The 11537-nt window shown below is 40.6% G+C and overlaps 1 pseudogene; it reads left to right on the top strand.

Annotated features, from left to right (window-relative positions):
- Nucleotides 1-1940: 1940 nt before the first annotated feature.
- Nucleotides 1941-2059, top strand: LOC132604841 (5S ribosomal RNA; annotated as a pseudogene).
- Nucleotides 2060-11537: the final 9478 nt, after the last annotated feature.

Raw genomic sequence — 11537 nt, 5'->3', positions numbered from 1 at the left:
GAAAGAACACATCTGGCCACGAGGGTCATAGATATGACAAAAAAGACATATCTAACAACAAAGGTCACCAAAATGAATGAGAAAAGACATATCTGACCACAAGGGTTATACAACAAATGAACAAGAAAAGACATATCTGACCACAAGGGTCATACAAAGAATGAACAACAAAGAACTATCTGACCATAAAGGTCACACAAAGAGTGAATGACAAAGACATATCAGGCAAAAAGGGTCACAATGAATGAGCGTAAGGACATATTCGACCTTTCATGAGACAAAAGGGCATATCCGACCACGAGGGTCACAGCCCACACTACTGACGAAAGAAAGATCATCCAGCCGCAAAGTCCATATCTGTCATCTGCATGCCAAAAGGGCCATTCATACAAACATGCCAAAAGGGTCATTCATACAAATATCCAAAAGGGTCATTCATTCAAAAAGCCAAAAGGGTCATTTATACAAACAACCAAAAGGTCCATTCATTCAAACAGCCAAAAGGGCCATTCATACACAGCCAAAAGGGCCATTCATTCAAACAGCCAAAAGGGTCATTCATTCAAACAGCCAAAAGGGTCATTCATTCAAACTGCTAAAGGGCCATTCATACAAACTGCCACAAAGGCTATTCATCAAATAATCGTGCTCACACCATGAAAGTTAAAGTTGGCACACATGATATCTGCCTTAAGAGGCAATCAGATGTACAGGTTATCTCCTTACCTTATGTTATGTTCTATTACTCGTGTTGTATTATTATTCATGTCTTACATACTTAGTACACTGCTCATACTGACGTCCTTTCTTATGGACGTTGCGTTCATGCTCGTAGGATCAAGTAGTCAGCCAGATGATCCAGACCAGTAAGATTTCCCTCAGCTGCAGTCAGAGTGCTCCATTTGGCTCGGAGTTACAACCCTTTTTGGTATGCTATCTTGATATGTAGATATACAGGTATGACGGGGCATTGTCCTGTCTTTTCTATAGTTTGTATTCCATAGAGGTCTGTAGACAGTGATATGTAGCCAGAGTCTAGGAAATATTATTTCTGATCCTCTTTCCCTGTAGGTACGTGCAGCGTGACAAGAGATGAAGAGATCGGCTTCAAATAGTGGGGATGCCAGGAAGGCCCACAGGGTGGATTCGGGACCCCAGGCCCCAGGACCGAGTAAGAGGAGTCCTAGCTATTCTATTGAGACATACCCTTCCGAGGACATCAAGACGATCCCCCAGAGCCCGTGACTTCCATGGAGGAGGACTCGACAAAAGATAGTCATGAGATGGACCCATCTGAGGGTTCGTATGAGATGCTGGTAGAGGAGGCCCCCGAGGCTGTACCAGAGTTGACCCCTCCAGTTTCTCCTATAGTGGAGCATTATGTTAGGGCAGCTATACCTGTGAGTGTTACCGATTACTCTAGCCCTTTATCTTATCCTTCGGTAAATCAGGAGTTGCCAGGATATTCGTACCCCTCGGATTAGGATGAGGGAGATGAGGAGGGCCAGACTAATAGATGGCGGGAGGACGATGAGGGGATACTTCACTTTACAGCCCTCCAGACCAAGAGTCGGACAGGCCGGCTACAGGTATATGATTCTTTTATTGAAATTTCTTATGTGTGTACAATTATTGCATGATATCATCAATAGTTGAGAAATACGAGTTTTAAAGGAACCGATAACCAAAGCACTTATAGGTAACTGCGACTAAGAGGTTTTTGGCCACCACTAGGAATCTTTGAATTAGGAATGGAAGACAGATGGGTGTGCTAATTGGTGGTTATTGTTGGGGGTTCTGAAGGTTAGACCAGCATTTGCTCGGTTAGGAGAGTAAGGGACCTTTCTAATCCGGAGGGAGATGCGTTACAGGAATTTTATTGTGATGTGTTAGAACTTTAACTTTTTTTAGGTCGTGTGATAAAGGCCACGCAATAGGATGGGTGCGATCATACCGGCACTAACGCACCGGATCCCATCAGAACTCCGAAGTTAAGCGTGCTTGGGCAAGAGTAGTACTAAGATGGGTAACCCCCTGGGAAGTGTGCTAAAAGTCCTACAAATTCAGACATAAGAGAAGGATGAGGGACTAGAATAGCTTGAGGGAAATTAGAAGCATATGAAACTCACGGTTGGAAACTCTAAATGATTACAAGAGATAAGGTGGACCGGCTTCGCAAGGAGAGAGAAGACATATTACAGCTACAGAATCAGGATGAGTTTTAATCGTATTGGGGGCCACTTTGTAAGTAAGGTGTTAGTAAAGGTATATACGATATCTTATGTGTGGTTAATTAGTATACGTGCCCCAATGATCGACGTTGCAATATGTTAGGGGTACTGATTGAATAGGGTATTGAAGTTCAAGTGGCAAGTGCTACAGGGCAAGTTGACATTATTTTCTCTAAAGGATAGAGTTGGATAAGCCTGATGCAATAACATCAGGGAAAACAAGAAAGTGAGTATGCAAGAGTAGGAAGATTAGGATGCCCTGAGAAAAGGAGAAGTGTGAACAAAAGGAAGTATGTTGCTAACGAGGGTAAAGTAAAGCTTCCGAGAGAGAGAGTTTAGGACAACGGTAGAGGTAGAGGAACATTTGGATGAATTTAAAAAGTAAGAATATGGAAGGAATAGAGTATGGTAGCGTGGAACGAAAAGACGAATGTATAGGGCCCGAAAATAGATCTTGATAAGTGGGACCGAAGGGTGGTAACAACAAATAGGGATGTGAATTGGGAAAGAATAAGCAGGTTTAGCGAAGATGCTAAGGGGTTTCGGACTTGAGGGGCATCCGAAGAGGTGAATGTATAGTCATATTAACATGCCACAATTTCCTCGGAAACGGGGAAGCCCTTCCTAAAAGATGACTTAGAGATAGGACGGATTTGCACTTCTGAAGGGATATTCTACGAATTTCAGGGCCAATGTTATAGAATGGCAAGCGGAGAAGGGCATCTAGGAGGACAAGAACTCAAAACCCTAGAGGACGAAAGTAAGAGGGGTATACTAACGGATTGGTTGAAGGAAGTCGAGCAATCACCAAGGACAGGAAAAAGGATAATACTTTAACAAAGCTGACCAGGAGGCAATATATTAGTGACATGGGATAAGAAGAGTATAGAGATTCGGTCATAAAGGAAATAATGATACACGGGGAATAAATTATGAACTAGCCGTAACGCAAGGAGATGAAGGCTTGACCAAAAGAAGAAGGGAATGAGTGTACTTTGTAAGGATTTCATGGTAAGAACAAGAAGCGGCAAGACACTGGAAGAACTATGATGCATAGTTGTGATGCAAATGAACTAACCGAATGAAGGGACGAATCGTGAAAATGGATGGTGTGGAATATTAACTTTAATGGTATAATATAGACGTAAATCAGAATTGGGAACCCAGAGCAAGAAGAATTTCAAGGGTGATAAGAAGATGGTTGTGGATAAAGACTAGGGTTGAAGGGGCGAGGTATAATCGGACACTCCATAAAGGGTCTTAATGAATTCCGATATCCCCATTAATCCATTAGCCCAGGGAATTACTAGTCATAAAAAGTAGAAGTGGAAAGACAATAAAGGAGGCACCTGCTTTGGGCCGGATATGTGTGAGCATTTGATTTAATACCAGACTTCAACTAGCAGAAAGGGAAATAAGTCAAACCATGCGACGAAAGCAATTCCGGCATTATAAAGAGAAGTGGGAGGATCGTTAAGGTCTATCTGGTGATTATGAAACAAGATTACTATTCAAGGGTTACTGTGTATAAGAATATCCTTAAAAATGGGGGAAGAGCAAATCTAGTCCTGAAATGAATTCTGACATTTCCAAAATTCCAAAGAAAGAAATGAATTAGCTTGAACAAGCCAAAGTTCGAGATGTACCGATATATTGATAATGTATCAGGAGAAAGTAGAAACGGATTTGAAAATAATTATATTATGGGGCAGGTATGAGAAAGAAGGTATCACATGAAAGTAAGGGGATTAACGAGTCAAAGAGAATGATCCTCATTGATGTGAGATATGATATTTCTAGACAGTGGCTCGAATTGCTCATACCGGAGAGAATTTGGACTGCATTTTAAATACGCAGTGACATATTTTGAAGGGTAACAAAGAGGATAAGAAAGGTTTGCAAGCCATCTAGAAAGACGAATGAAGATGAATAAATACAAAGGACAGTTGGACTACGGCGGAAGAGAATCTTAGGGTCAAAAGAAGTGAAAATCTTAACAAAAAGAATAATAGGCAGTGCGGCGATCTCCAAAGAAGAGGAAGGTATGGTGCTTATGGGTAGCAAGATAGCAGTATTGCTAGAGATTAAAGAGTATCTCACAAGTCGCCAGCGATGCCGAATATGAGAGCATGTATTATATAACTATATAAACAATCGTCATGAGGAAATGCCCATCAAAATGGTGTAGGGGCAACAAGGGAAAGCCAACAAAGAATAAAGGCTAAGTAAGTGATCACCGGTATAGGGGAATCAAAGATAAGTATACTCGTGTTGGAAGGAAGTTGTGGTAAAGTAAAATTTTACCTTAGTCTCATACGTATAGATCTATATTACCAAATTTGAGGAGAACAAAGTAAAGGAAAAGTTCCAATATGAGTTCGAGGGTATTTTGAGTCGGGAATTAGTTTGAATTATGATTATTAGCTTACCATAAGTGTAACCCTGCTATGAGGAATAATAAAGGTGGTGAGGGAACATGGTGTATGCACGTATTTAAGAGATTGTGTGAGGGTATTGTTATAGTTGATCTTGGAAAGGAATTGGAATGGATAGTTTGAGGTAAATAATTGTTAAGAGTAGGGATTCAGTGACAATAAAATGTTATTGTAGAAGTAACTATGATGAGATTGTGAGGAATCAAGTGGTCTGATCAATAGACTACAAAGAGATGATGTGGTGCGTATGCGAGATCAACGAGTATCAGAAATGATAGCCTAAATTAGTACCAAAGAAGCAACCAAAGGAAGATGCCATAGTTAAATAAGAGAATTGTCTATCGACAAGTAAGAGCAGGTACTTGCAAGTCAACAGGTAGCCATAGCAGTTGCGGGTCAGAACTACCATAATGGAAGGAGAATGATAAACAAGTATTAGTTGATTTCCAATTGCGTACATAAGAACAGAAGGTTATAAAGTTTATGAACGAGTTCAGTAAAGAGTTAAGAGTGAACGAACAGGGGCTGACCAACTTATATTATCGGAGTCTAGGAGAAGGGCAATCACTTCAAGAAGAGTCAATGAAAACATCGTGGATTTGCAACTACAACATTCGAGGATGAATGTTTTAAGGGGAAAAGGATGTTACACCCCGTAGTTCTGCACGTTGAAATTCGTAAGTGCTGGTCAATTCACGTATGGACGTTGGAGTTGCCTTGAAGGTTATATATGATTGAATGCTTTTATCCTATGGTCATGAAAGCTTAGTTCATATAGTAAGTTGTGAGAGGATTGGAGAGCATGTGAGTTGCGGAAACTATGTGTTTTGGTCCAATTTGGAGGAAGAATATCTTTTAGAATATGATGAGTTTTGAGGTAAAGCAAAATCTTAAAGTGAAGCTCATGAAGTCTAGTTTCCAACGCAACTGTCACACTCTAACCTCGCTAGGGTGTGATGGGCACCCGACCCCATATTCGGAGCCGAGCGAACCCGCTGACTCTTATTACACACATACTCGCTTGGACTCCTAACTCAGATAAAACGAAATACATAATAAGAGCTTTCAGAAACATTCTTTTTGTCGTTCTCAAGTCAAACAAAATCTGTAATCATATGGAATTTGTAATATAATGCATAATGACACATCGGCTTGCAGAGCCGCTTACAAGACTGACAATCTATACCCACGACTCTGTCTGCAAAGTCTCTAACATCAATCAGAATTCATAACATATATACTCAGACTCGGCAACACTCCGGAAGGAAATGGAGCTCGCCAATCCCGCTGGAACATATTCTAGCAATGTCTTCTACTCATCTGGGTGTACCTGCGTGACATGAAACGCAGCCCCCGAAGAAAGGGGGTCAGTACGGGATATGTACTGAGTATGTAAGGCATAGAATACAGAAAACAGAACCATAATCGAAACAAGCAGTACAAAAAGTAAGTACATTATTCAGAATACCAAAATGCTTATTTTTCAAAACGCAAATCGTATATGCCGATGTCATATGTCAGAAGAAGTACAGAAAGTAAGTAAATCATCCAGAATATCAAAATGCTTGTTTTCCAGACACAATTCATGTATGCCGACATCATATATCATATATGCATATAACAGATCCCGGCCCTCTAGTGAGGGACGCGGTGAAAAATGCAGAGGAAGGCGCACGATAACAGATCCTGGCCCGGGACTCAGTGAAAGATGCATTGAGGCATGCACGAGCAGAGTAGTGAGAAACTATATGCACGTAAATCAAATTTTAAGACTCGATGAATAAGTACTCAAAACGACATTTGAGGATCATAAACACGTTTTGAGTCAATCCGAGTTAGTATAAGAAAGTTATGGACATTTTAGTACAGAAACCTCCACAAACGTTTCAGAGGCTATTTTTGGAAAATCAAAGCAATAGTCATATCAAGTACCTTTCGAATATCGCTATGCATCAAATCAAAATAGAACTTTTGAAACCACACACACATATCAAGACATAGCAAAACAGTTTTCGGAAGTCAAGAACATTAGCCATCCTAGTGGCTCTAAGAATAGGAGTTTCTTTGAAATCATACATATACATTGTATGTTCATTTCACAAGGATCGTGCCAAAAGAAAGAAAGGGTAAGCCTTACATACCTGTTCCACGTCCTATTGGCTACTTTTATTCGTCCAAGCTTGCTAGTCTACATTCAAGAGAATTGACACAATCATTAGACTCATTGTCATATACTTGTCTTAGTCCTTCAAATGAATTCATTTACAATCTGCCAAAATTTCGGCAGCATTTCCCCTGTAAATACATCCATCCCCGAGAATCTAACTCGGCCAAATTATCAATCAACAATCCGAGAATTCAACTCGGCAGATTTATCAACAACAATCCGAGAATTCAACTCGGCCAAATTATCAACAATAACCCGAAATCATTCTAACATGACTCAAGAACACTTCAAACAATTCACACACAATATTCAAAACAACCCAACCAACATATCACTTCACCCGAAATCTTCCAAATTCAACATGAACAATAACAACACATTTCCTTTCTTCCAAATTCATGAACTACACCAACAATCTACTTATTAACAACTTCATTCTCTTAATTATAAGAAACCACACTAATGTTACATTAACTTCTTCAACAATCCCACAATAATTACAACTTCATTTCAAACCATCAAACCTTCATTTTTTTTATTATGGAATCCACAACAACAACAATCAAAATACTAAGTGGAATTAGTTCATCACTTCTACACGATACACACACCTACACGACCTCACTTCAACATACATAGTTTCATGAATTTCATCCTTTTCTACATACTACAAGACTCACAAATCATCCATAACACATGTAAAAGAAGATTGAACACATACTTTTTTCCCACTCATCTTCTTACTCGGCTAGATTTACAACTTGCACAACAAATGCTTTGCTTACTCCAGCAATCACTCCATGTTGTTAGGGACATTCCACTTGGTTGAATTACTAGAAGAAAATATTTTTTTGATCAATTTTCCATGGCATAAATTTTTGGAGCCATGGCCGAATGGCCCTTTCTCTTTTTCTTCTTCTCCAAGCTTCTTGACTTATAATGATGATTATGTCTTATTTTTGGCCATCACTTATCTATATATATACTTAGCTCCCTCTAATATTAATTGGACACATGCCCCCCACTCATGGCATGAGTTAATTGGCTAGCCATGGGTGGGAACCACACATGAGCCACACGGCCAAGAGTGGTCCTTCCATGAACTTTCTTGATTTTTTTTGTGAAATTCCCGTTTTGCCCCTAGTCTTCCACAATATTACCATGAACCACCTTGTGAATTTGCCTTTTTACCCTAAGCCTTTCTCAATATTTCCATACTAATAAACAACTTGGATATTAAAATAACTTTGGGACATAGTCTTTCCCTTAACTTACCACGACTATCTTGAGATATCCGAATGTACAAAATACGGGATATAACATCCTCCCCCCCGCTCATCGGTACGACATCGGAGTAAGGAGATATGGACATTACAAGTCGGGCTGGTAGGCCAGAAATTACGTCTGCGCGAACGCGCCATCACCAGGCGCGAATGTGCAGAAGAAGGGCAGCCAACTCAGCGCAAACGCTCCACGTCTAGGCGCAAACGTATTGAGCAATTTTTAGGTCGGTGCAACCCGACCTTGGAACCTTATAAAAAGGGGTTTACCCCCTTATTTTCATCAAAGCCACCCCTGAAAATCACCCCAACCTTCTAGTAATTTCCTCCAACTTCCACTATCAAATTTTAACGGAAATCGAGTATAATCCCCCGATTCTGGTCCAGACAACATATAGTTGTCATTATGAAATCGTATAGAAACGAGTCTTGGCTCAAGCACAAGGTGGAAAGTGAAGATATTGCAGTACTAGAGGGAGTAAGGTATGAATCCCTTCTTATTAATATTAATTTCGGTCTATTTACAGAGGTAAAATTATTAGACAGTCATATAAAAAGTTGGTTAGTTGGGAAACTTGGAAAACATCGTGTGGGATGTTTTATGGAACATAATGGTGTTGGTAATGATGCTGTTTATGTTAGTATTGTTGTTGTTGTTGTTGGTTGTTGAGTTGTGATTTCAGACTAGGCATATAAACAGGGGAGATGTTGTTCGAATTTCGGCAGACCCTAAACAGAATTAAATCAAAGACTTAGGATGAGCATATGACTTTGAGCCTAACAATAGTACGAATAGTTTATATGTAGATTTACGAGCTTAGAAGGATAACCGTTGAATCGCTAAGGAGACCGAAAGGTATATTAAGGCTAGTCCATTTCTTTCAAAAGGCATGATTCCTATGTTATGATTACATATATGTTTCCATAACCTTCTTACTTCCAAAAGCTATAAGTTCATGATTCTTAAAAGCTTCTTATGACACTAAAGATGAGATGTCTTCTATGATGAACATGATGATGATAATTTTAATTCTAGAAATTCCAAAGCTTATGATTTTGAGGCTATTATGATATTACTGAGCTTATTTCATGTTTTTCTTGATTTTGTTCATTGTTGTTGATCTCACCATATAATAATTGTTCCTTCAAGGTGAGATATAGCGATGATGATTGCTCCATAACATAAATCGGAGGTTACCGACCTTATGTCACTCCGATAGAGTGTAGCTTTTAATTGGGCTCTCATGCATGCTTTATAAATATGTATATATTTTATTAACACCGTGCCTACATGGCCGGGAAGTATAACACCGTGCCACCCAATAGGCGGTCGAGCAGACACACCACTACAGTGGGATGCTTACGCCCCGAGCGCGGGAAGCCCGGACGCTGGCTAATGATGATAACACCGTGCCTATATGGCCGGGCAGTTTACTTGTACATATATTTATGATGTTGATTTAAAAGTTAAAGTTGGCATGCATGATATCTGCCTTAAGAGGCAATCAGATGTACAGGTTATCTCCTTACCTTTTGTTATGTTCCATTACTCGTGTTGTATTATTATTCCTGGCTTACATACTCAATACACTTTTCGTACTGGCGTCATTTCTTGTGGACGTTGCGTTTATGCCCACAGGTTCAAGTAGTCAGCCAGATGATCTAGACCAGTAGGATTTCCCTTAGCCGCAGTCAGAGCGCTCCATTTGGCTCGGAGCTGCAGCCTTTTTTGGTATGCTATCTTGATATGTAGATATACGGGTATGATGGGGCCTTGTCCTGTCTTTTCTGCAATTTGTATTCCATAGAGGTCTGTAGACAGTGATATGTAGTCGGGATATTATGCAGCCTTGTAGGCGCTTGCTTTTGTTGTACAGTATATGTAGCGGCCTAGTCGGCTTGCACTACTACTCTTAGCATTTATGTTTATATGTATGGGTTGGCCGTGAGTTCTCGAGGCGGTGCTTATTATGTTAATTGTCCAGGAGACAGCATAGCTGAGTTATAGGTTATTTATAGGCCTCCAGGTTACTCAATACGAAGCAGATACGAGTGTAAGGGGTGCTTGGTCAGTAGTGGTCGGGCACTCATCACGGCTCATCGGTTTGGGTTGTGACAGTACCCCAATCAGATATGATAGAAATGGGAACCCATGCAATCTCATAATGTCACGAATGTACTACTTGGCTAACTTCTCTGTGGTATAAGAAACCTGAACTGGAATGAAATGAGTGGACTTAGTCAACTAATCCACTATCACCCAAATCGAATCAGATCAACTATCACCCAAATCAAATCAAACATACCCAGGGTCTTCGAAAGACCCACAACAAAATCCATGGCAATTCTCTCCCACTTCCACTCCGGAATGGGCAACCTCTGAAGTACACCACCGAGTCACTGGTGCTCATACTTAACCTACTGACATCTCCCACACTTAGCAATAAAATCGGCTATATCCCTCTTCATGCGCCGCCACCAGTAATGCTGTCTCAAATCACGATACATCTTAGTCGCCTCTGGATGAATGGAATATCGAGTGCTATAGGCCTCAATCAAAACCAAATGAATCAAGTCACCAGCACGAGGAACACACACGCACCCCTTAATCCTCAAAGTACCCTCAGAATCAATCATGGCCTCTTTGGCCTCACCCTTCCGAACCCTACCCCGAATCTTGCTCAACTGAGCATCCTCAAACTGATGAGTCCTGATCTGCTCTTACAAGGACGATGTCGCCTCAACACAAGCTACGACTTTTCATGGGATCGAAATATCAAGACGAATGAAGCTGTTGGCTAGAGTCTAAACCTCCATGGCCAACGGACGCTCGGAAACAACCAAATGGGCTAAACTCCACATACTTGTGGCATTGTAACTCAACGCAGCAGCAACAACATTGGCTTTCCCAGGATGATAAAGAATAGAGATGTCATAGTCCTTCAGGAACTCTATCCATCAGCGCTGCCTGAAATTAATATCTCTCTGGGTAAACACGTTGTGAAGGTTACGGTGATCGGTGAAAACCTCACAATGGACGCCATACAAGTAATGCCTCCAGATCTTCAAAGCGAAGACCAGAGCTAACAACTCCAAATCATGGGTAGGGTAATTCCCCTCATGGATCTTCAACTGACAGGAAGCATAGGCTATAACACTACCCTCCTGCATCAACACTGTACCCAAATCCACATAAGATATATTATAATAGAATGAAAAATCCTTTGCCCTTCATGGGTAATGCTAGAATTAGGGCTGAAGTCAAAAGGGTCTTGATCTTTTGAAAGCTCTCCTCACAATCATCGGACCAGTGGAAGGGAACATCCATCTGGGTCAATCTAGTCAACGATAGAGCAATAGTAGCGAAACCCTTCACGAATCGACGGTAGTAACTGGCCGAACCCATGAAACTATGGATCTCGAT

The sequence above is a fragment of the Lycium barbarum genome, chromosome 7 (assembly GCF_019175385.1).
Source record: "Lycium barbarum isolate Lr01 chromosome 7, ASM1917538v2, whole genome shotgun sequence".
Classification (NCBI taxonomy): Eukaryota; Viridiplantae; Streptophyta; class Magnoliopsida; order Solanales; family Solanaceae; genus Lycium; species Lycium barbarum.
The sequence above is the reverse complement of the archived record's forward strand: the minus strand, read 5'-3'. Positions and strand labels throughout refer to the sequence as shown.